Genomic DNA, 25,007 nt, shown 5'->3' with positions numbered 1-25,007 from the left:
AAATCCCACTGATGATGCCGAAGACATCCTTGAGGGGAGCCCGGGGTGACACATCTCATCCCTCAGGGCTCAGAACTGAGCCTTGCAGGGTGAGGAGGGGGCTGGGGCACTCCGGGGGGCACTGCCTGGCTCCATCGCTGCACCCCACATGGTGGGGGGGAACGGGGCACCCAGGGCTTCGGACACCCCAGAGCCCGGGTCTGCTCCTGCCTCCCTCCCTCCCTGCGGGGCTGGACAAGAGCCCTGGGGAGTCCTGACCCTGTGGGGACTTACACACCCCGAAGAGGTTCCTGTCCCCAGGAGAGTTCTATGCCCATTCCAGGGGGATTGCTGTGCCTCCCCCAGGGAGGAACTTTCCCCACAAGAGAGTTTCCTACTCCCACGGGGGCATTTCTGCCCCTCCTCAGAGTCTTCTGTCCTCCCGGGGGAATTCCTGCCCCCAAGGGGGTTTCTGCCCTCAAGGAGAGTTCCCCTGGGGGGATTCCTGTCGCTCCTGAAAGCCTTGTGACGCCCAGAGGAGGGGTCCCTCCCCTTTCCAGGGGTATGCTGTCCCCGGGAGCACCCCCGGCCCCCGACCCCCGGCCCCCTCCCCTGGGGGCGGGGCCGCTCGGGGGCGGGCCCGGGGGCGGGGCCAGGCGGGGACGGTGACGCAGTGGGCGGGGCAGGGCGGGGCGGCAGCGGCGGCAGCGGCGGCTTCCAGCGACTTCGGCGGGCGGTGAGTGCGGGCGGGGCCGCGCTGCCCACGGGAGATGCTCGGCCCGCGCGGGGCCGCCCGGGGGGAGCTCTGCCCCCGTGAGCCCCGTGGGGCTGCCCGGGGGTGCTCAGCCCCCTCGGTGGGGCCGGACCCGGAGGGCTCTGCCCGTATTGCCTCCCCCGGGGATGCTCTGCTGCCCCCCGAGAGATGCTCGCCCCCCCGTGGGTATGCTCAGCCCCGGTGGGGCTGGACTCGGCGGGCTGTGCCCTTTTTGCCACCCTCCGGGGATGTTTGCCCTCCTCCCCCCCACCTCCCATACTGGGGATGCTCCCCATTGCCCCCCGGGCGGGGCCGCAGTAGGGATGCTCAGCCTGCCGTGCCCCGGGGGATGCTCTGCCCCTCCCGGAAGGGGCTGACTCGCTCCGGGGGTGCTTCATCTCCCACCCGTTACCCCTTGGAGGGGGTGTCTGAGTCAGGGTGTGCTCAGCTCCCTCATTTCCCTTGGGTTGAGTCTGAGCTGGGGAGTGTCATTCTCACGCCGAGCTGGGTTGGAGGGGGGACTTGCTGTGGCCCGGCTTTACCCGCAGACCGAGCATTTGAGCTAGGGTTGCTCCCCTCAGTGCACGGGCCCCGGACCGAGAGCCGGGGAGATGCGCTGCCCCATCCTCACTGGGTGTGCAGGCAGGAGGGTGAAGGGTCGGCACATCCCCGAGGCTGCATGGTATGGGGGGCAGGGAGGAGGCAGTGATTTCTTAAATCGGTAGAGAGGATCTTGATTTTCAGCTGCCCTCTGCCTCTGGCAGACCCCCATGTGCTCCCAAGCTGTCCCTTTGCATCCTCTCCCCGGATTGTACCTTACACCGAGGGGAGGGCAGGAATGCGGGTGAGCCTGGTCCTCCCATGGCCTTCTCCCAGTCCTCTGATTTCCCAGCGCTGTCTCCTCCTGCCTTCCTCGGTGCTGCCTCCAGCCCTGGAGCATCCACCCAGTGCTGAGCTCTGTGTCAGCCCCACTGAGCATCTGCCTGGCTCCGAGCTCTGGGCTGCACTGGCTCGTGGGGATGCTGCCGCACACACGCTCCTGGAGCTCAGCACCAGGTGAATGCCTTCCAAGCAGGGCCAGCCCAGAACTGGGAAGATGCTCATGGATCTGGTTCAGCCTAAACATTGGCCTGTGTGCTCAGGCCCGACCAGCAGAGCTTGGCCAGCTCCAGCTGTGCCCACACTGCTTCCCAGCCTCTGTTAGCTCTGTTCACAGGGCTGCTGCAAGCTGCCTCCAGACAGCACTGTTTGCTCCTGAATAACCAGCCTTGAAGGGCTTGTTTATCCCCTCAATTGCATCATTAGAGCAGCAATTGGCTTAGGGAGCTGGGCTTTGTTAAAGCTGTGCAAACCCTTCTGGGGAGGCCCTGGTTTTGGCCAAGTCAGGATTGGCAAAGTGTTCATTTTAGCTCATTTGCCACCATCTGCTGGAGGCTGGAATGAGGTTCTCCTGGTGGATTTAATACCACCAAGCCACTGTGTGAGGAGGAGCTGGTCCAGAGGCAAGTGTGAGCTAAAGTTTGGGACCTGGATGAATGTGCCTGTGTGGTTTGGGAGTTTCTTGGTTGTGGTGCTGCCCACACAGCAGGAGGTGGAAAGTTGGGTGTCTTTGTGTCTCTGATGATCAGTCTGAGAGTCTCAGGTAGCTGTGCTCTTGGGGCCATCATGGTGTGCTGCTCCCTGCATGTGCTCCTTGGGGAACAGGACTGATCACCAGGGACTTCCCTGGAGATTTGTCAGGGAGCCATCAGCTCACGTCCCTGCTGCCACATCCCTGGCACCCTGTGGTGCTCAGGTGCCTTCCCAGCTTCAGTGTTTGCTCCTCCTGCAGCTCTTTCCCAGGAGTCAGCCCAGAGGCTGGGACCAGTGTCACCAGCAGGAGGGCAGGGGTGCCTCTGGACTGGCTGGTTCCTGAGGCACCAGTGGTGGGACTGATGGACAGATGCTGCTTTCTGGAGTGGCCAGCTTGGCAGGTGTGGGATTAAACATCTTATCCCTGTGCAGCTTTGTGTCTTTGTGGTGAGTGGCTCTTGCTCTGTCCCGGTCCAGCTGAGCTTGGCAGCAGCTCCAGTGCAGATGCAGAGGGACTGGGCAGCTGGAAATTTGGGTTCCTGCCTGTGTCAGCTGTCTCAGGAGACATCAGGGCTAAAACCCCCACTGAAACCCTTCTCATCTGCATCTTTGGAGGGACACTTTAGCAAGTCTTGTCCTTTGGGGCAGCTCCCACTGGGGGCTGGGAATGAGGACAGGAATGAGGAGGAGGCTGAGTGAGGCTGAGTTGGTGGGTCCCACTGTGCTGGGTGGGGATGTGGAGGTCCTGAATCAGTGCTGGGAAAGAGTCTGACACTGTGCTGGAGCTGGAATTTCACACTGGAGCTGAGAGAGACATTCTTGGAGCCTCAGAGGGAACTGAACTCAAATTGGGGCCCAACTAGGAATACCTCTGGAAGGCTCCACTCTGGGCACATGGAGAGACGTTGACATGAGTGTCCATCCTCTGCCTGGGGAGTGCCATTTCAGGGTTTCCAGCAAACCAGAAAGATACTGTATTCTTTCTCTAACCTTGAAACCTTAATTCACAATTAATTTCCTCCTAAAGAATGCTTTGGTGAGCAAGAGGTTTCCCAGATGGCTCCCAAAACTGAGCTGTGACGTCTCTTAGTATTACTGGAGGAGAAGGTGGTTGGATCCATTGCCCAGCTGCCCTCCCAGAGAGGTGTGAATGACAGAATGACAGCACCTTCCTTACAGATGATTTCTGGGACCTTCCAAGTGCCAGGTGTGGGATGACAGACCTGCCCCAGGCTGAGGGCTCTGCCGTGTGCCCTGCACATGTGACCCACCCTGCAGGTGGGCCCAAGCCTTGGCCAGGCTCCTGGGGGATGTGGTTGGGAGTTTTCAGTGCTTCAAGGCCTCCTCTCTGAGCAGACGAAAGGCTTGGAGGTGGGTGCCCGTGTGGGTGTGCTCACACGGGCTGGCATTTAGGAGGGAAAATATCACATGGAACAACTGCAGTGTTGGGGGACAGGTCTGTGCTTGGGCCCATCTGGAGCAGAAGTTGTGGGAAATGATTCCAGGCTCTTTGCTAAAAAAAAGTTGTGCAGATATAATTGGATTTTATTTCTGTTTGCTGTGTGGTCAAGCAGGTTGAAACCCTTGTGGGGGACAGGGTAAAAGCCTTGAGTTCATTTGTGGGGTGAGGATGCCCTGAGGAATCAGGCTGAGAAAGCTGAGGCAGTTCAGCCTGGAGAGGAGGAGGTTGTGTGGAGACCCCAGAGCCCCATCCATGGTGTGAAGGGGCTGCAAGGGAGCTGGAGAGGGACTCTGCAAAAGGAAATGGAGTGACAGGACAAGAGGGTTCACACTGAAAGAAGAGAGGTTTAGATTAGATATTGGGAAGGAATTGCTCCCTGTGAGGGAGGGGAGGCCCTGGCACACCAGAGAAGCTGTGGCTGCCTCTCAATCCCTGGAAGTGTCCATGTCCAGACTGGACAGGGCTTGGTTACTAGGGGTTAGTAGGAGGTGTCCCTGCCCATGGCAGGGGGTTGGAATGAGCTGAGCTTTAAGGTCCCTTCCAGCCCAAGCTATGCTGTGATTCTGTGGTTTTATGAATGATGTATCTGCTCATCTCTCTCATTTTTGTGCAAAACCTGCTGCCCCTCAGCCCTGGGCAGCCCTGGCAGTGCAGTGATTCCCATCCCACAGAAGGGTCTGGGAGCTGGGTGTCAAACCCTCTCCAAAAGCCGCTGGCCAGGAGGGGACTGACCCTGTGTCCTCCACGTTGCCCTTCCTTAGCTGAATCTTCACCCTGATGTTTTAAGCAGCTCGTGGGTCGCTGTCTCCAGCTCTGTAATCCTGCAGGACTGACAAGGCTGGAATTTATCTGAAATGCAGATTATTTTTTTTCTGCTCCTGGTTTTCAGTTCCTGCCATGCTTCTCTTAGCAAGCACGAGGAGGTGCCGGCTGGGTGCTTGCCTTTAATTGCATCCAAACACGAAAAAAGAAGAAAACAAGTGGCAGATGAGAGCTCGTTTCCCCATCCTCCTGTCCGTGTCCAGGAGAGGGCAGCTCCTGGGGGTTTTTGCTGCATGGAGCCTCTCCCTGCAGCTCCTGCCGTGTGCAGTCCCTGGTGTGGCTGGTCCGGAGGCAGAGCCGTGCTGGGAGCGCGGGCAGCTCCTCCGCGGGGCGCTGAGGCGGCGGGGCCAGAGCTTTAAATAGCGGGAGCAGGGATAGGAAGGAAGGGAAGGAAGGAAGGAAGGAAAGGAAGGATGGGAAGGAAGGAAGGAAAGGAGGGAAAGGAAGGAAAGAAAGGAAAGGAAGGATGGGAAGGAAGGAGGGAAAGGAGGGAAAGAAAGGATAGGAAGGAAGGAAGGAAGGAAAGGAAGGAAAGGAAGGAAAGGAAGGAAAGGAAGGAAGCTCCTCCTGCCTAGACTCCACATCCCGCCTTCCAGAGAGGGCAGCATGCCTCGCCAGGGCAGGATGACACGGCAGGGAAGGGCCCCCTCGCAGAATTGCTGCCCACACGGCAGGTGCATGCATTTAAACTTCTCATTTCCATCCTTTCCTGGTGGAATTTTCTCTGCAATTCCAAATTCCCTCCTGGCCACATCATGATGTGATGTGCTGGCACAGGGCAAACCCTCTGCCCGGGGTCCATAGCCCAGAGGAGGGAGTTGGGCTGAACATGGGATATCTGGAGCCTGGGAGAAGGGCATGTCTGGCCCCAGCCCAACTCTCACCTTTTCAGAGTCTCATTAGTGCAGAGCATCCTCACATGGATTTTCTTCTGCCAAAGCCTGGCCTTTCTGGTTCCAGAGTTGGGAAGGTGTTTATAGGCTCACTGTGGCATTAACACAGGTGTCATAAAGCTGGTGGCTCTGGATCATGAGTTAAATAGGCTTGGTGTTGGTGCCCAGAACTGCTCCCCATGCAGACATTCCCAGTGCCAGGGGCTGCGGGCACAGAGGGGAAAGATGGGCTTGTACAAAATCCATAATCCACTTAATCTGCCCTGTAATTCAGTGTCTGGCAGCTGTAACTAAGTAGATCTGGGCTTCTTTCAAGCAGCAGCCCCAAACTGTTTTCCAGGAAGGAGTCAAAAAATGTCCAGAGGTTATTTTTGGCTGTGGCTGATTTATTCACACACTGATCAGCCAGGAGAGGAGTTATTCTGGTCCCACACTGCCCCACATAACACCAAGTGCCGTGTGTAGGTGTGGTTTCCCTGGGAGACATTGGGGGATGACACTCCTGTTTGTGGATGGAGCTTTCAGGAACCTCCTTGGAGCCTCTGTGTCCTGTGAGCCCACTCAGGGGACATGGGCTCTGTGCCCTCCCACCCTCTGTCCCTGGGGATGCACCTGAGCCCTGTGTCCTGGGGTGGTGGAAGGCTCTGTGCCTCACAGCTCCTGCTCCACCCTGAGCAGTTCCCAGCTCAGCTGGGGCTCCCTGGGTGACACGTGGATTTGGGGAGTGCAGGGAGTTGTGTCAGGGCTCCTTTGGGCATGGTGTTGTTTCGAGGCTCAGGAAGGGCCCTGGTGTCTGGGATGGTTTCTCTGCAGGCTGGAGTGGCTCTGGTGCTCCTGGATTTTTCCCTCCTGTGTTTGCTTTCCCTGGCATGCTGTGAAGCTGAGCTCCTACTCTTGAGAAGGGGCGGTGGGAGTGAAGTGTGAGGGTGGCACAGCCAAATCCTGCTTTTCTCCTGTAGCTGCAGAAGAGAATGTTTCTCTGGGGCATTCTGGTGTGGCCACAGCTGGTTCTGGCCATGGATTGGGATCTGCCAGGGTGGGAATCACTGGGATGTAGTGCTGCAGCCTTTGCCATCCCGGTGTGCTGGTGACGTGTCTCCCACCTGGCTGAGGATGGGATCATTCTTGGCTGTGTCCCTGTGCAGAGATGCTGGCAGCAGCAGAGGTCCTGTCCCTCCAGGGTGCTGTGGGACTGGAGCATCAGTGAAGGTGATGTCCAGCCTTGATGCACTGCTGGGTGGGCAAAGGGGACCCAATCCCCACATCTCCTCCAGCCAGGGCTGTGTCTGCCAGCAGTTTGGGCTAAGGCAGACTGGGGAGGGTTGAGGAGCAGAAAACCAAAGCCTCTGAAGGATCCATGGGGGTTGTTGACCAACCCAAATTTTCAAGCTTTGCTGCTTGGAAAACCTGGCTGTGCTAGAGAGTGGATGGGTGGAAGTTCTGGAGATTCCCCTGTGCCTGTGGAGAGCTGCTGTCCCTGTTCCTCCCCAGCATCACAGCACCTGGAAGCAGATGTGCCTTTACTGGGACATGGGGTGGAGTCTGGGGTCTCTGCAAGAGCTTCCTCCCAGACCCCTTCCAGGGGCTTGGGCTCTCCATGTGCTCAGTAGCATGGCTTTACTCATTTTAACCCATCAGGTTTTAATTAGAGCCAGAAGGCTCATCTCTCCTGACCTGAGCTGTCTTGCCTTTGATCCCAAATCCAGAAAGGGTTTGCTTTGCTGCTGTTATCTGTCTGACATCCAGATGTGCCACCCAGAGAGCAGCTTGTGTTTGATGGAGGGAGAATCTTCTCCCCAGCATCAAAACCTGGGTGATAATCACTTGATTGCAGCCAACACTTTGGGCTGCCATATTAAAAAAAAAGAGCATTTTTTCCTGCTTTTGATCATCTGCTTCTAGTTAGTTTAGTTAGCAGACTTTCACAGTGGCCATTTTTGGAGTTGGCAGCCAGAGCATCCCTGCAAGCAGAAATGGCTTTTGTTACATGTGTCCTTCATGTTTACACATTTATAGAGAAATTTTGTCTCCCAAACTGAGGCTGCCATGAGCCCCAGCACTGCTGAGCAGCGCCTGGCTCTATGGGAGCGCCAGTGTCGCTTTCAAATCACACATTGTCAATAAATCTCATTCTGAGTGCCCTGCAGCAAATGGCATCAGCCTGCACGGGGAGAGCTCTCCCACACGTCCTCCTGCTGCCTAAAAATACCAGGAGGTATTGAATACCAGGCTTGAATTCTCCAATGCCTTGGCTACTGCACAGCCTCCATTCCTGCCTGAGATCCTGCTCAGGGCTCTGTGCAGGACATCTGCTGCGTCCCAAGGGTCACACTCTGCCCTCCAGATGTGGCCGTGAGGTAATGCAGCAGCTGCATTTACCCCCAGATCAATTTGGGGGTAAATGAACATTTATTGCCTTTACTCTCCATGCTGTGAGGTGTGTTCCTGATTAGGGGTGTGGGGTCCAGGAGGGAAATGATGGCACCTTCCCTGGTGGCCACTGAGGGCTCGTCTTATTAAGGAAAGGATGAGTTTTGGGGACTTCATGTAGCATCAAGCAAAATACCCTCAAAACCCTCTGTTAACTCTCTGTGTGTGTCCTATGAATCTGTTCCATTCTCTTTGTAAATAAACAATTTACCTTTTCACATCTGGCTTTGAGATGTGGGATACAGAAAAGGTGGCCAACAGTGGTGTTTTGCTTTGAGAGCCAAGTCTCTGTTCGGTGGGTGAGTGCAGAGGGCTTGCTGGTGTTTCCAGTTCACACAGAGTACTGGGCAGACTGGTGTGCAGGCAGCAGCCTCTTGTCTCCAGCAGCTTTCAGCCTCCTGACCCCACTGGCTTGTGGTGGAGCAGGGAGAGCTCATCACTTGAACTAAGAACGGAGCCAAGGGCTGATCATGTGCTGTGATCTTGGGGGGAAGTGGCAAACTGGCTTTGTGGCACTGACAGGGATTTGGGAGCAGAGCTGGGTGTGATGGATGTGCAAACTGAAGTTCAGCACAGCTGGGAGGTGCTGAGCTGTAGAACAGCAGTGATGCTCTAAAGAGCTGTGTTTCTTTAGGAGACCTTGGATCGAAGGTATTGGATTTTCCTGTCTCCATCTCCATGTGATTGCCCTGTTTGCTGCTGGGAAGTTCCTGAGGGAGCTGGAATCCAGCAGTGTAGGAGCAGGGGCTCAAGGAACACATTCACAGGGCTGGCTGCTCCCTGGGAGCCCTACACCCTGCTGCGACGTGGGCAGGCCATGGACACAGGCACTGATAGTTCCCCCAGTCTTGCTAACAAAATAATGTTTATTTTCAAGGCTGGAAAGGTGATGAAACCAGTCACCAGCCCCAGCAGCTAGCAGACACTGGCTGCTTGATTTCCTCCTTTCTCTGCTGCAACTCAAAGGAAATCCAACCACTGGAGGTGCCAGGGAGGGGCTGTCACTGCCCTGGCCTGGGGAAAAATGTAGTGACCCATCAGGAAGAGCTGTCAGACCAAGGTGTGCCAGGTCCTCCATCACTCAGTGCCTGAACTTTCTCCTTCCAAGGACTCTTGACTCCCTTGTGAACTGCCCTGAGGTGCCTCAAATTGCCAAAATCCTGGTGTGGGGAAGGAAGCAGAAGAATCTCCCCATGCTGCTGCTTGCACCTGGAGCTTTCTCTCTTTTCTCTTGGTGCAGGTGGAGAGGAGAGTGACATTGGTCAGCTCCTGTGTGGTCACTCTTGAGCTGGACATTTGTCTGAATGCGTTCTCCCAAAAGTGTGAGAATTTGCAGCATTTATCCCTGAATCATAGAATCATTAAGGTTGGAAAAGGCTTCCAAGATCATCAAGTCCAACTTTTTACTTAATACCAGTGTGGCCACTAAACCATGATCAGAAGCTGCTTGTGAGCACGCAGTTTAACCAGTCCCTGAGGCAGCTGGGACCTCATGGTTTCCTTTTGCCTCTGTCATGAATTGAGGCTTATACTCTGATGCAGCTGCTGAGTGCACTTGGTGGTACCCAAAACATCTGTAAATCTGAGAGGACTTCCAGGCCCAGGGCAGGCGCTGATGACACCAGCACCCACAGCAGGCTGGCAGGGGAGAGCTGGTCCAGACTTGTGGTGGGAAGAGAATGCTGAAGATGATGGGGGCAACCAGGATGGCTTTACTGCCTCTGTATTTTCCTCTGAAGGTGACAAGTCTGGGTTTGGAAAAGTCCAACCTCTGTGCAGGCACAGCTCCCAATTCCCTGCTGCCCTCGACCTTACTCTGGGAGGAAATGTGTGAGGCTTGACTCTCACTTCTTGCTTCCCAAAAAGTGAATCCTGTCAGATTCGGAGGGCTCTGGGCACACCGTGCTGTGAATGCGGGGCAGAGCAGGGCTGGGCCGGGGCTCTGCGGGGAGGATGGAGCCGTGTGTCCGCACACGCAGCTCTGGGGAGGCGCTGGAGGCCGGGAGAGGAGGATGCGAGCGGCTCCTGCTCCGCAATGCCCGGCACGGCTGCGGCAGTGCCGGAGGGATCGCGGGGTGAGCGGGACGGGCTTTGCGTCCGCCCAGGGGGAGCGGGGACAGCGCGGCTCCGGCGGGGACGGAGCTGTCGAGGCTGGAGCGGGAGCGGGCGGTCCCGCAGTGCTGCGTGACGGCGACAGTGACGGTGACAGTGACAGTGACACAGCCCCGACACTGCCCTCCCTCTCGGCACGCCCCGGGGCTCACAGGGACGGGGGTCCCCTCTGGCTGATGCCGCCTGTGTTCCACTCGGGATGCTGGCGGTGCATGCCCGGCCGTGCTGTGGTGGTGATATTATATTGCAAGGGTTCCATATTGATAGAGTTTCGTACCTCCTTGATGATTCTCGTAGACAGCTCCTCTAGGCACTGACTCTTCCTTCTCGCAGTAATGAATTGACTCCAATTCCCCTCAACCAACCAATCCACTCTCCTATAACACTCTTCTTATCATCGGCTACAGCTGTGGCCTGTTAAAATCAGGCCTGCTCCTAATCTTTAATAATTAACCCAGCTGCAACTCTTTAGGGGGTAAGATTACTTTCTATACTACCTTTATTTGCTTATATTCTATCCCCTACACTGTGGCACTGCATGAGTGCTCCTGTTCCTGTCCTCGGGCAGGCACAGCAGAGAAGAGGTGACAGGAGGGTGAGATCAGCACCTCTGGAAGGATGTTTCTAAATCCGGGGGGATTTCACTCTTTGGGACTCGCTCATCGGGGATGGGGGACATCCCGGGGCTGCTGTCACCCTCCTGACAGGCACGGCCTCTCAGGACCCCAAATTCCTCACAGGTCACCCCAGGCACAGCTCTGGAGGTCAGCCCACCCCCGTAGTCACCAGCGTGGCTTTCAGAGCCATTCTCGGGTGGTTGCTCCCCCACTTGTTCTCTGTCTGTTCAGCTTCCCCCATCATCTCCCTGCTCTCATCACTCATTATTTCTCTCCAGGTGAAGGCTTTTTAATAACAGCTGACATTTCAGCCATTTTTGAGTCATTTCCTTTCTTCTACTTCAATTTTCTTCATCTTCTTCATAACTAGGAAGCCTTTCTTTGTCCTTGGCCAGAGGGGAGGTGTCTGTTATTGCCTCTGTTATCATATTCCAGGAGGTTTGTTCGGGTTAATGAAAATCTCTGGGTTTTTTTTTTATGTGTCACTTCCACTCCCATCTTCTTTAGCCTGGTTTCTTAAGGAAATTAAACCAAAAGCCTTGTTCCATTGTGGCCTTTACTCTCCCCCTGCTTGCTCTTGAGTGTGTTGGTCTCTGATGGGGTGGAGAGCTCGGAATGCTCAAAGGTTTGTGATGGTTGTTGGAGAGGACAGAGCCAGGGGACAGCCCAGGGGGACCTGGGGCACGAGGCCAGTGGGGCTGGGCTGGGGCTCATTGCCCAGAGAACAGGGCTGTGAATCCAGCCAGGAATATGAGGGACAGCAGGGCTGTATCCCCCAGCCCATGAGCTGGGATAACAGGCCACAGCACTGGGCTCTTTGTGCTGCACAGCAGCTTTTCTGAGCTCAGGAAGGGATTCAGAGGAGGATCCAGCCTCACAAATGCAGGGTTAGCCTGGGATTTGGGAGGCCTAGGCTGTGTTTGCAGGTGCAGACTCACACGTGGCTGTGCTTGAGGGCTTTTCCTGCAGCAGCAGGAGCTGCAGCTGCTGTAAGCTGCTCTGCTGGAGTGTAAACTGCAGTGACAGGGGAGCCAGAGGAGATTTTCTGCTCCTGCCCATGTTACAGCAGGGAGAGGCAGTGGAGCTTTCCTAGTGGCTGCTACAAATCTGGTTTCTTTGGCAGTAATGTGGGTGTTGTAGCAGCACTGGTGAGGGAAATCTTGGGGGTCCTGGGAGAAGCTTGGTGTGGAGTCAGGAGCTCAGGTGTGTCGGTGGGAAAGGACCAAGGGGCTTGTTGGGGTGTCCTTGGAGCTTGTTGCCCTTTGCAGCAAGGGATGGGGCACCTCTTGTGTGTGTCCCCTTCTGTCCCAGCCCAGCCTGGGGACAGGGATCACCCCTTCCAGCTCAGAATATTCTGTGAGTCTGTGCCAGGCTGGGGAGCAGAGTTTGCTGGGAATTCATGCAGCCTGGAGAAGCTCTGCCCACACCTCAGTGTGAGGGAGCAGCGTGTCTGCCTGGCAGTTCAGCTAGGGACTCCTCTCCTGTGCAGGTCAGCCCCTGCTCCTTGGCACCAAATCTGCTCTGGAGCTGCTCTCTGAAGGTTTCCCTCTTCCTTCACTTTCCATTTACCTCTGGTGTTTATTTTAGCAACCTGTTCTGCTGATTTCTCTTCAGCCAGGCCTGGCTTAGCCCCAGGCCCTTGCCCAGTCCCACTCCTCGAGGAGATTGGATTTGCCATTTCCACCTCCTGGTCCCTGGTCCCAGCTCCCTTGTGGTCCCTCCCAAGGTGAGGAGCCTACTGGGTGACCCCCAGCACAAGGGCACTTGCAGTCTGGCACTGGGTCCTTACCAGGTCCCCACAGGGATCCCCAAACGTGTGATCTCAGTCGACAGGGATGCACAGAGGTGGCTCCAGCTCCCAGCTCATCCCATGTCCTTTTCACCTTGCTGTGCTGTGCTGAGCACAAAGGCCTGGTGGGAAGACAGGTCACACATGATGCAGCTCTTTGGGTGTAGTTTGGAGAGAGGTTTCCTGTCCAGCTGTGAGAGAGACCTGGATAAACAGAACAGGGCTTGGCAGTGACCCCTGCTTGTACAGGTGCTTCATGGTTCCTCTTTCCAGGAAGCATTTTGGGCTCCCTTTGTTCTCTCCAGCCTCTCTTGTGATGGTGGTGAGCTGGGCTCTGTAATTGAGGAGATCTGAATAATCCACTGAGGAAGCTGCTAATTTGAAGACATGTCTGTAATAATTAAATCATTATCTGGAGGGAAGAGAGAGCAGATACCAAAACGGGGCTAATTAAAATCCAAACCCAGGATGACTTGGGCTCTGGGCCAGAGCAGAGCAGAGTCTGTTGGGGATGTCTTCATGTGTAATTGCTTTTCAGCATCAGTCCCCACCAGAAAACCCATCTGTTTCCCCTCAGGAGACTCAGACTGACCCAGAAACCCTCTTGCCTTGCCCTGTCCCATGTTCCCCTGACCAGACACAGCTGGAGGAGGCCACATACTTTGCAAAGGGCAGAGGAGATGGTGAGACCCAGTTTGAGAGAGTGTTTGGTTCTTGAGCTTCAGGAACTAGATTCCACCTTATCTCATTTCAGCCCTCAGAACTGGCTGATGCTCTTCAGAAATCCCTGAGAGCAAGGAGCAAGGTGGGCTTGGATCCATCCCTGCTCTTTGGAAGGATTTGGACATGCAAAGGTGCCAAAGGGACCCAGTGCCTGGGAGGAAGGTGGCTTTGGCTGTAGGGAGAGATGAATCCTGTTCAGGTTCACTCCTTATCTGGGGTGGGAGCACCCTGGAGAGGCTGTATGGCCTGTAAGGATGCAGAGCACTGCTGGGTGTGAGCCCAGCCCTGGAGCTCCCTGGCAGCTCTCAGCAGGTCCAGGCAGGTGAAGGTGGCTCTGCTGGTCTGAAGGAGGGTGACCAACACCTGTGGTTGTGATGTTGGAGGGGAGAAAGGGCCTTTGGACAGCACCTCATGCTGTGCCATGAGGGTGGGAGACCTGCAGGGTGGGTGTTAATGTACATTCCCAGAGCTTCTGGGAGTGCTTTGCCTGTCAAGCCCAGAGTCCACCACGTTCTTCAGCAGGGCCAAGCACTTTGCAAAGGGCAAGGCACAAAAATCCCACCTCCAGTTACATACCAGTTGGATGCAGGGTAAATTCCATCCTTCTGAGTGCCTGCACTGGGTGCATTCCCAGGGAGCTGCTGCTGCTGTGTCTGCATGGGCTGAAGGTCCTCTCGTGGTGGTGAGGCCTGGAATTGCTGTATTTTGGCAGGGAAGTGATTGTAGCTGTCCAAACCAGAGCTGGTGAAGATAAATTGGTGCATTTACCCAGAGGAGACAAGGTCAGAGGCTCTGTCTATCAGGTGTTCACATGTGAGCATCACTCAGTGAATGTCCCTGGATCAGCACGACAGGTGAAGGTCACCTCAGGTGGGCTGGTGCCTGCAGGCAGCTCTGAACTTGGGGAGGTGGGAGGAGGGCACAGGAGGCTGGGCAGGGAGCCACTTCTGCTTGAGTGAGCATCCCACCAGTCCTGACACATGCTGGTTTTTCTGCCTGTGCTGCCCTGGGGGGCTGCAGCTCTGCAGCAGCACAGCCTGGCCCTGCTGAGTGCTGGGGCTCAGGGAGGGCCTGACCCCCCCCCCAGCCAGTGCTGCTGGAGCTGGGCTCTGCCTGAACCCCCTGAACCCCCCAGCCTGTGCTGCTGGAGCTGGGCTCTGCCTGAACCCCCTGAACCCCCCAGCCAGTGCTGCTGGAGCTGGGCTCTGCCTGAACCCCCTGAACCCCCCAGCCAGTGCTGCTGGAGCTGGGCTCTGCCTGAACCCCCTGAACCCCCCAGCCAGTGCTGCTGGAGCTGGGCTCTGCCTGAACCCCCTGAACCCCCCAGCCAGTGCTGCTGGAGCTGGGCTCTGCCTGAACCCCCTGAACCCCCAAACAGGTGCTGCTGGAGCTGGGCTGTGCCTGAACCCCCTGAACCCCCCAGCCAGTGCTGCTGGAGCTGGGCTCTGCCTGCTGCCACATCTGCAGGAACAGGCACTGAGGGGTGTGCAAGGTCCAAAGCTGTGCTGTAAAAGAGCCAGAAATTTAAAGCTGTCTGCAGAAATGGTCACTAAACCCTCTGGAAAGCATTGGCTCAGCTGCTGTTCTTGGGTTGTGTGTGGGGAGAGATTCCCAGCTCCACATGTGTCCTTTTGCCTTGGGAGCTTTGATGTGCTCTTGGCTTTTAACAGAGAGCCCACAGCATCCTCAGCTCAGGCAGCAGATGTTTTCCAAGGCATTGGGATGTCCCCTTGCCTTCATTGCTCCCCCAAGGGACTTTAAGGCCCCCATGGTTTTGAGTGTCCACAGGAGCAAACAGGGGACCAGGTGGGAAACCACCCCACCTGCAGTTCCTCCCACCAGTGGTGCACCAGTGTAATCACCAATTTCATTCCTCTGAAAGCCTGCTGAGCTGCAGATGTGTCCCTCCTCTCCTGGTGATGTCTCATGGGTTGGCCAAATCCTGCTTTGACCTCCTGAGGTGGTTCAGGGGATTGTTCCTGGGGCTGGGTTGGACAGGGATTGGAGCAACCTGGCATAGTGGAAGGTGTCCCTTGGCAGCTGGAACAGGATGGGTTTAAAGGTCCCTTCCACCCCAAACCAGTCTGGGATCCTGTGAACTCAGTATGCAGGAGCCCCCAAAGTCCTGGCGGTGGCAGAGTGCTGTTCCCAGGGGCTTTGGGCCAAAGGGTGAAATGGGTTCAGTGTTTTTTGGGTTCCCTTTGGGGGTGATGGGTGGAAGCAGGGGTCAGGCTTGATGATGCCATGGTTGGGGCTCCCCTTTGGGTGAGCTGGGATGGCCATGGGAGCCTGTGGGTGGCACAGGAAGGACAAGGGCAGAGCTCCTGGGGCTCCTGTGCCAGGCAGGGCAGTCCCTGGGGACACTGAGGGCACTGCACTAGCTGGGCTCCATGGACATTTTGAGAGGGAGCAAGTTAGAAATTGAGTTGAACTAGTGCCTGGTGCTGGATTCTGAGATGATACGTGCCCAGATGAGAGCTCTGCTGCCATGGGGGAGGGCTGCCACCCCTCTGCAAACCACCACACTCCCCACACTTTCTGGAGCAATTTGGTGGTGCTTCCCTTTCTCTGTTTTCTCCAATCCCCAAATGAGGGGAGCAGTGGTGGGACATGGTGATTCCTCTGCTCCCTCCCTCGGCTCATTCCATGCCCTCAGGGGCTCTGCTTAGAGCTCCCTGCTGGATCCAACACAGCTCTTCACATTCATGCAAACCTTGATTCATTCTTCCTGATCTTTTCCAGTACTTGGGATTTCTGGAGGGAACTGAACTTTTATATCCCTTATATCTTCCTTGTGGCCTATATCCAGGAGGAATGAGCTCCAGATGGAGTTTTTCCTTGGCAGGCTATTTTTGAGGTGCTTTTTGTGGTTCCTCTGATGCTTAATCAGGGCTGAGCTAATCCTACAATTCTCCTAAAGAGGAACAACTTGAATTTTCCTTCTAAAGCACAGCATCTCTAGGCCCTCCGCCTCGCTGGTGCCATGAGTGGGCACATCCTCCCCTGTGTCAGGAGTTGGGATGTGCAGGGCAGAGACTCTCCCAGAAAGTCCTTCTTGCATGAAGCAAGGCTTAAAATGCCAGACAGGAGTAGGATGAGCCCCTCCTGCAGCACTGTGGCTTTGGCTGTGCCAGGTGAACTTTGGCTGGGGCTCATTTGGGGGCTCACTTTGCACCTGAAGGGTGTGGGTTGAAGATATGACCCTGCTCAATGTGGATTTAGACAGAGCACACAGGGCTCCAGTGCCTGAGCCTTGCCCCAGCCACCCTGTGATGTCCCTGTGCCCAGCTGTCCCCTGGTTGCCCCTGCCAGGCCCTGTGGCTGTCAGGGCTGAGCTGACAGTGCCCTGGGCCCTCCCTGCACGGGCACTGGGAACAGCACCCGGGCCATTCCAGCCTGGGCTGGGGCTGCTTATCTCCATCTCTGCCTGCTCCTTGCTGGGGTTCATCCACCCGCTCCAAAGCAGCCACGGTGCCACAGGAGCCTGGCTTGGCAAGGGAGGGTGTGGTTATCCATGGTGTGAGGGGCTTGGGAGGAGGGTTCAGTCGGGCAGGGATTTAACCCCATGGTCCTGCCTTGTCCTGCGTGGAGCTGAGCACCCACATGTCCCAGCAGGGGTGGAGATGCTTGTGGTAAATCCTGTGAGGTTTCCTTGCCAAACGTTGCAGAGCTGTCCCAGTGCTGGATCTGCTCGTCCTCAAAGCCTGAGTGTCCAGAACTGATGTCCCACTGCTTCTGGGCAAAAGCTCTTCAGGAATTGGCTGTGCTATCAGCAAAGGGATCGAGCAATTGCTAAAGCCCCTTAGCACAGGCAAGGAGCAACAGAAGGGATGAAAACAAGGGGGAATCTTCCCCAGTCCCCATCACCTGAGTTACTGAAACCATCCCAGCCACCTCTGCTTGGGGTCATCCAGTGCCCCAGCCATGATGTCACCACTCCTCTGGAGCAGGATGGACTAAAACCTTCTGTGCTTCAGGAGGGTGGAGGAGAGGGGAGCCCTGCCTGCATTGCCCGCCTGGATTGGCACGGGGAGCACAAGGGGAACTTGGGGCACAGTCTGACTGCTGTTGTCTCTGTTTGTGTGCTGGGGTGGTGGTGCCTGCAAAACCCCAGAGTGCAGGGAAATGTTCCTGAGCCTGCTGTGGCCCAACCTGAGGCCAGTAGCACTGGACACATCCCTGCTTTGTCCACTGTGGCTCTGAACACCCTCTAACACTTCCTAAATTTCACTGTAAGCCCCATCTGCCTCTCCCCCGACTCCAAACTCCCTCCCTGGGCTCTTCCTCAACCCCACTCATAATTTAGAGTCTGGTGAGGGATGGTTGGCCAGGGCTTGGAGCATCCTGGCCTCGTGGACAGTGTCCCTGCCCATGGCAGGGGTGGAACTGGTTGAGCTTTCAGGGTCCTTTCCAAAGTGAACCATTCCATGATTCTGTGGTGGCAGAATGCTGGAGACCTGCTCGAGCAGGGCAGGGAGTGGGATTTCCCTGTGGGCCTCAGGGAGCTCACTGAGCCCCTTTCCCTTTCCACCAGTCACAGAGTTGGTGGCTGAATTTTACCCTGGGACTGGGCAGATGTGCAGCTGATGTGCAGGACTGGCTATCCCTGCTGAGGCTCCTGGCAGGGAGGGCCTGCCGAGGGTGTGGGAGAGACTCCAGTGGGATGGGTGGTGAGGGGAAACCTTGGATCTTGGGCAGAGCAGGCATGGCAGCTCCTCAGGTGCCCGTGGGGTTTGCCTGGGGTTTCTCTGCAAGCACAGCCTCCCCTGTGCCCTGGGCTGGGCACGGGCTGGCTGTGGGTGCCAGGGCTGGGTGTGGGTGTCCTGGGCTGGGCACGGGCTGGCTGTGGGTGCCGGGGCTGGCTGTGGGTGCCAGGCCTGGCTGCGGGTGCCCTGGGCTGGCTGTGGGTGCCAGGGCTGGCTGTGGGTGCCCTGGGCTGGGCATGGGCTGGCTGTGGGTGCCAGGGCTGGCTGTGGGTGCCCTGGGCTGGGCACGGGTTGGCTGTGGGTGCCAGGGCTGGCTGTGGGTGCCCTGGGCTGGGCATGGCCTGGCTGTGGGTGCCAGGCCTGGCTGTGGGTGCCCTGGGCTGGCTGTGGGTGCCAGGGCTGGCTGTGGGTGCCAGGCCTGGCTGCGGGTGCCCTGGGCTGGCTGTGGGTGCCAGGGCTGGCTGTGGGTGCCGGGGCTGGCTGTGGGTGCCAGGGCTGGCTGCGGGTGCCCTGGGCTGGCTGTGGGTGCCGGGGCTGGCTGTGGATGCCAGGCCTGGCTGCGGGTGCCCTGGGCTGGCTGTGGGTGCCAGGGCTGGCTGTGGGTGCTGGGGCTGGCTGTGGGTGTCGGGGCTGGCTGCGGGCGCCAGGGCCGGGTTAGGGGACAGGCCCCTCCACAGCGTTTGTCAGGGCTCGGGCGCAGCCTGGCACAGATTTCCCAGCCCCCCTCGGAGCTGGTGACTCTTCCCTGGCGCTGAATAAATTAGCACCACAAGTGCTCACGGGGTGTGACTAAAGCAGGGCCGCGCTAGCGAGGGGGAGGCCCCGGCTCCAGCCCGGCAGGCTCCCAGATGAGATAACTCCTCAGCAGAAGCGCCATGGGGGCGGGAGGGATGTACCCGTGGCAAAACCTCTAGTGAAATCATGGAAAATCACCAGCCGTGCCTCTGTGTCTCGGCAAGGAGTGAAGCTGTGCCCTGCTCGTGGGGAGACTGAGGCACAAGGCCTCACTTTGCCAAAGATAAGGGGACTTTACAGTGATGCTCCCTCTGTGACAAGCACGGGATTGTCTCTCAGTGGTTGTGGATCACTTCCCTGTCAGAGGAGTCTGCATCCACCTTGGGCTGGAAACCAGCCTGATTGCTGGGATGGATCCCAGTGCTGTGTTCCTGGCAGAGTTAGGGGCTGCTTCACCTCGAGGTGCTGCTTCTGTAGGGAATGCGTTTCCTCCTGCTGCTGTTTAAAGCAGCCTTCCTTGAGACAGAAATCAAAGACTCTCAGCACCTCAATCCGAGGAATAACTTCCTCCTGCGAGCCAGAACAGCTGCCTGGAGAGGGTGTGGGGTCTCCCTCCCTGGAGACATTCCAAACTCACCTGCACGTGTCCCTGTGGCACCTGCTTGGGGTCTGACCCTGCCTTGAGAGGGCGTTGGACAAGATGATCTTCAGAGGTCCCTTCCAACCAGGGTATTCCAAGGAGGACCACAGGTCTGAGGGGGTGCTGAAGGCCCCAGGATCCCATGGGCTGTGTGGAAGCACAGGGAGTGTTCTGGAGGAGCAGAGACTGTGGTGTTGGAACACGAGCTGGATTTCACTCTTTGGCCCGAGAGGTTCACTTGAACAAAAACACAAACCAAACCCCAAATCCTGTAATCACACCCCACTCCAGTCACCTGCACCCAGCAGCATCACTGAAAGACAGGGCTGTGACTTCAGCCTAACAGAGCAAAGGGCGGTGGGTTTGGTTGCAAACTTATGGAACACAATTATGGATGAGCCATATGACACACAGCAGAGCAGCAACTGGAAAAGGAAATGGTTGTAACTGGAATTGTGGCTTTTTTTGTGTTGGTTTGGTGGCTGCTGAAACCCCTCCTTGCCCCTGTGGATGGCTCTTGAGTGCAGACCACATCCTGGAAGAGCAATGTGAGCTTGGTCTCGTGGATCAGGTGCATCTGTCTCCTCCCTGCCAGAGCACATGGTTGTTTTCCAGCCTCTTGTGCATCAAAGGAATTGGGATTTCTCCAGGATTTCCACAGCCCTGTCTTTCAGTGATGCTGCTGGGTGCAGGTGACTGGAGTGGGGTGTGATTACAGGATTTGGGGTTTGGTTTGTGTTTTTGCTGGTTCGGGTGAACCCCTCGTGCCAGCTGGGGCAGCTGTGTCAAAGACTGAAATCCAGCTCATGTTCCAGCACCACAGTCTCTGCTCCACCAGAACACTCCCTGTGCTTCCACATAGCCCACGGGATCCTCGGGGCTCCAGCACCTCCTCAGACCTGTGGTCCTTCTTTGGGGTACCCTGAGGTCCCTCCTTTCCCTGGGGTCAGGGCAGGACACGTGGCCCACTTTGGAAACAGGGAAACTTGAGACAGGACCCCCAGCACAACCCCCACAACACATCCCAGGGTGACAGAGTCCTGTGGATTCCTGTGGGTGTCTGTGTGACCGTGTTTGGGTGCCAGCCCTGGGGCTTCAGCTCCCTCCTCCCCTCAGGGCCCGGCACAGATTTTGGCTCCTCGTCTGACAAGGTTTTGCTGAGGAACAATTGTGTGTCTGCACAATGAGGAGCAGGTGGCTGTCTGAAAATACCCTCTGGAAGTGGTGTGTAATGCCTCCCCTCCCACTGGGAAGTATAAATACCAGTGCAATGCTAGCATTTACTGCTCCCTGCAAAGAAACTGTCAGATCTGGACCTTTTTCCTTGTGGATTCTCCTCTAGTTTAGCAACTTGAGTGAGCAAGGGTTGAGGTGGGAACTGCTTCATAGGTTTGGAGCAAGTCTTTGGGGCAGAAGTGTGTCCTTTAAGGTAAGATATTGGGAGTAGCTGCCTTTTATTGCTTGCAATGTCCCCTGTCCCCACTCTTTAGGGGCACCCAGGGCTTCCCAACACCTGAGAAACTCCAGACCCTGGAGATGCTGCCTGAATGTCCTGTTCTGGCACTGCTGCATCTCCAACAAGGTTCAAGTTGGACATTGTCCCACTGGGGGCAAAGGACACACTGCTGCAGGTGTGGGGACCCCAGGAGAGAGAGGAGGCACCTCTGTGTCTTTCCTCAGGTCTGCACCATGTTCCCAGCCCCGATCTCAGCAAATCCATCTCACCTTTTGGAACAGGAGTCCAATCCTGTGCTGCTGAAAAATGGCACCTTATTTCCAGCCAGAATGCCTCATTTCCCTTGTTATCCCTGGGTGTCCTGGCCAGGGCAGCCCCTGGCAGCACCAGGGACCATCTGTGCAGTTCCCTGCTGGTGGCAGGGCTGCGTTAGGGGATTCAGGAGCTGTTACCATCCGGGCCCCATGGAAAACTGCATCTCCCTTGTCCCTCTGGGGGGACTGGTGGTCCCAAGGGGCCACAACGTGTCCTGGGAGTAAATGAGGGGCCTGGGAGAAAAGCTGGGATGAGGCTGTATCTTTTCCCAACCTCTAATTACCACATCTCTCACTGAGGGTCGGAGAAATGGGCTCTGTGGCTTGGTAGGGATGGTGAGGAGGTTCCCGCCTGCCATCCCACTGCTCAGAGGGTCACTACTGACCTTCCCTGGGGTAGGCAAGGGTGGGTTGGTGTCTCAACATGTCCTGGCTGCTGCCAGGTGGTGTCTGACTGCAGTGAGGGTGGGCAGGACTTCTGCTGGGATGTGGCCCTGTCTGCAGGGCAGTGTTTGGGATGAGCTTGCTGGGAATGCCAGGATGTGACACTCGCAGCCTGTCATGGGGTCACAAGTTCCTGAAAGGTCAAACTAGCAGCAGAAGGGCATCAGACTCTGTTCCCTCCTGGATCTGGCAGAGAGGGGCCAGTGTGGGAGGTCACTGTGGGTGCTGGACCCCGAGTTGGGCAGAGGGGAGGCTGTCCCTGTGCCAGGGAGCTGGCAGTGAGGGGTGCTGGTGTGGGCCACCCCAACTCTGTGCTTCCAAGGCCAAGCTGGGCCGCTGAGAAGGATTTTCCAGGAGCAGAAAAGATCAGAGTAGCATTTTTATGGGATGATCAGTCCCTGAGAGCTTGTTGCCTCCAAGGAGTGTGTTAAACCTCTTTGCCAGCTGCCTGCTGGGTGATGGTCCTGCTGACAGAGCCACCGAGGCTTTTCTCTTCCTCTTGGCAGGGCTGGGATGGGAGTGGAGCTGTTCAGAGAGGAAGCACGAGGCTGTCTCTATCCCCTGTGTGTGGGTAAAGCTGTGGGTGCTTCTCTCTCCTGTTGGGAAGGGAAAGCCAGGGTGCTCCCTGGGACCCAGCATCCCACAGGCAGCCTGACTCACTGCAGAGCTGGGCTGAGCACATCATCAGCTCCAGGGCAAAACCCCCTTCTGCTCCCCATCAGCTGCTCCACATCTGTGAGGAAGTGCCCTCTCTGAGCAGGCAACATGTGATGGTGCTGTTCTCCATCCCCAAAAGTGGGGAAAGCATCGTTTTGGGGTGGAGGGGGGAGGGATAGTAAAGCAAGCACGTTTTCCCTGGCAAGAAAGCTGCTCCCAGCAAGCCTGTGCCTGGCAGCCCCACGGGACTAAAAATACCCAGCAAGGGCTGGAGCTGTGCAGTGTGTGTTTGCTCAGCTCCCAGCTGTCTCCTTGCAGCCTCTACCCGATGATTATCCCAGCACTTAAGGCCCTCTAAAGCCAGGCAGGAGCATTTAGGGAGTTCTCCCAGAGACCTGTGAAAGGTTGAGATTTACAGGCACTAATTGGAAGGGAGCTCAGGCCCCTCTGACCTCCTGCAGCACAGAGCTGCTCTGGGTGTGCCCTCACTGCTGCTGCAGTCACAGCAGAGTGTGGGGGTATTTGTGCTGTCACCCACACTGACACGTCCCAAGGTCCTTCAAAGTGACCGCTGGCATGTGTGGGTTTGCCTGGGAGCTGCTGAGCTTTGCTGGGCAGGGACAGAGCCTGGGTGTGCCCCCTCAGCTGGGCTGAACGGGAGAGGCACCTGGCAATGGGTGAGGTGGAGCATGGAGAAAAGCCCAGGGTTTGAGGTGGGACAGAAATGAGGGGAGCTGAGCCTGGAAAGGAACATCCTGCACATTCCTGCTCGTGTGCACATCCTCGCTGCATGGCTGTTGCTGTATCCCTGTCCCTGTGTGCACATCCCTGCACACCCACCTCTGCCTGTTGCTTACTGAGCTCACTCCCTGCTCCACAGGCCTTGAATACAGCAAGGATCAAACCCAGCCTGGTCCTGACTCCTCCTTGTGCCATCCCAAATGAACCCTTTGCACCTGCCCTGACTCTGGGTGTTGGCCCTTCCCAGAGCCTGGGCTGCTCCTGGCACTCGTGGTGTTGCTGTGAAAGCTGCAGTGGTTGAATCCAGAAATGATCACTCACAAATCCATGAGGTGGGAGAGCTCCTGTGGTTGTTGGAGGAATGGATCCATGATGGGGGTGCTGGAGGCAGCTCGGTGTCTGTCCATGGAGGTGGATGGTCCCACTGCAGTGCAGGGAATTTTCCACTCTTGGATTTTGCCATGGTTCCAGCCAGGATGGGCACACAGGGCTGGGTTGTGTCCAGAGCCACACTCAGAGGTGGCAGAGCATCCCCCTGGATTTCCCTGCCAGGGACCCTCTGGCAGAAGGATTCTCAGAGTGCCACAGCATCCTGGGAGGCACAGAGGGCCCTGGGCTGACTGTCCCCACCTGTCTGGGGCTCTCAGGCCAGGCCAGGGGGGCTTTGGCTGCTCTCTGGGGTGGTGGGAGGTCTCACCCTGCTCGTAGGGCTGCTCCAGCTGCAGGGGTTTGCCTTACACCTCTGTTGGTGTCCCTGGGGGTCCAGGACGAGTCAGTGCAGACACCCCAGGCCCTGGGCACAGAGGAGCTCGGGGTCACCAACGTTGCCTTGGCCAGGAGAGTTTTCACTGAGCATCCTCAGGGACAGGGCACAGAGGCTTTTGGGGACCAGAGGAATGGGATGAGTCCACCCTGGAGCAGCTGTGTGAGATCCCTGTGATTCTGTGATCACCCTCCCCAGGCTGAGGGACCGGCTGTGCTCATCTCCCCATCTCCCTGCACAAGCACACAGCAATAACAGGATGTGACTGTGGGCAGGAGCAGGTTTGCAGTGAAACAAAACCCCCCAGAACAACTCGTGCACGAGCTCAACCATGGGGGAAGCAGAAAGAAAATCAGCTCTTGGATGTAAATCTGTGCCTCTTGCTGCACTGTGTGGGTCCAGCCCCATGGGGTGTGGGAGGCTGCCATGGCCCTGCTGGAATTGGCATCTGCAGGGTCTCCTCATGGCAAGGGTGTCTCTCCTCTGCAGCCGGGATAAATTTCCATCCCAGCCTCGCTCAGGTCAGATTTATGTCTTGGTTATTCCCTGCAGCATTTCCCTTCCCTAAGGGCTTGCAGGGCTCTTCCCTCTGTGCCTTGATTAATATCTCTTCATTCATCTGCTAATTTCTCCCGGTTCCCCACCAGCAGCTGGCTGGGGCCCTGCCCATGGGGCTCATTTTGCCATTCAGGTCGTGCTCAGGAGCTGCCAGACTGTGCCCAGCCTGGGTGTTCCCTCTCCATGCTCATCCCTCAGGCAGAGGCACAGCAGAGGAGGGGCCATGCAAGTCACCTCCTTTAGGCTTTGCACTCAAATTAACAGGGCTTAGCCCTGGGGTAGGACTGGTTTCTGCTCTTCTTGGCTCTAGATCTCCCTGGACTCTGGGACCTCTTAACCCCAGGAAAGCTGGCAGGGAGCCCCATGCCTGTCGGTACCCCTGGGACTGTTCAATAGGGGCTGTAGAACTGGAAAGCGTTTTCCCTGCTGAATTACAGGGATGAGGCTCATGTCCAACTCAACCCAAGGAGAGCAGGGGCTGGAATGGTCCCTCACTCCATGCCTTTTGCTCCACCAGCCTTGTTTTTGTGGGATCCTGCCGGGATGGTGTCCTGGTTTAGGGCAAATTGGGGAGAAAACCTCCAAAAGGGCCCCCCCAGAAAGCAAACCCACACAGCCCCTCCCCTCAACTGGTTTGGGAAGGATTCCTCTGAAAGAAGTAGAGAGAACCTGTTTATTTAGTGGGCAAAGCACTCCCCAGCACAGAAAATGAACAACACCCGATGACAAAACTCAATCGCCACTCTGAAGAGACGACAAATTCAGAAAGTCTCTCCTGTCGATGCTCGCTCTGTTATCAATCCCTCTGGCACTGGGAAAGGCTGCTGCCCAGAGCAGGCC

The 25,007-nt window shown here is 56.8% G+C and overlaps 1 protein-coding gene across 10 annotated transcripts in view; it reads left to right on the top strand.

Annotated features, from left to right (window-relative positions):
• Positions 1-697: 697 nt before the first annotated feature.
• PPFIA4 (PTPRF interacting protein alpha 4) overlaps positions 698-25,007 on the top strand; it is a 64,127-nt gene continuing 39,817 nt past the window's right edge. For all 10 annotated transcript variants that reach the window (XM_058039971.1, XM_058039973.1, XM_058039978.1 and 7 more), the window contains exon 1: positions 698-715. The gene's annotated coding sequence lies outside the window, so the exon portion shown is untranslated. The remainder of the gene's footprint in view (positions 716-25,007) is intronic.

This window comes from Melospiza georgiana, chromosome 23 (assembly GCF_028018845.1).
Source record: "Melospiza georgiana isolate bMelGeo1 chromosome 23, bMelGeo1.pri, whole genome shotgun sequence".
Taxonomy (NCBI): Eukaryota; Metazoa; Chordata; class Aves; order Passeriformes; family Passerellidae; genus Melospiza; species Melospiza georgiana.
Note: the sequence above shows the minus strand (reverse complement) of the source record. Positions and strands in the feature narration are given on the sequence as shown.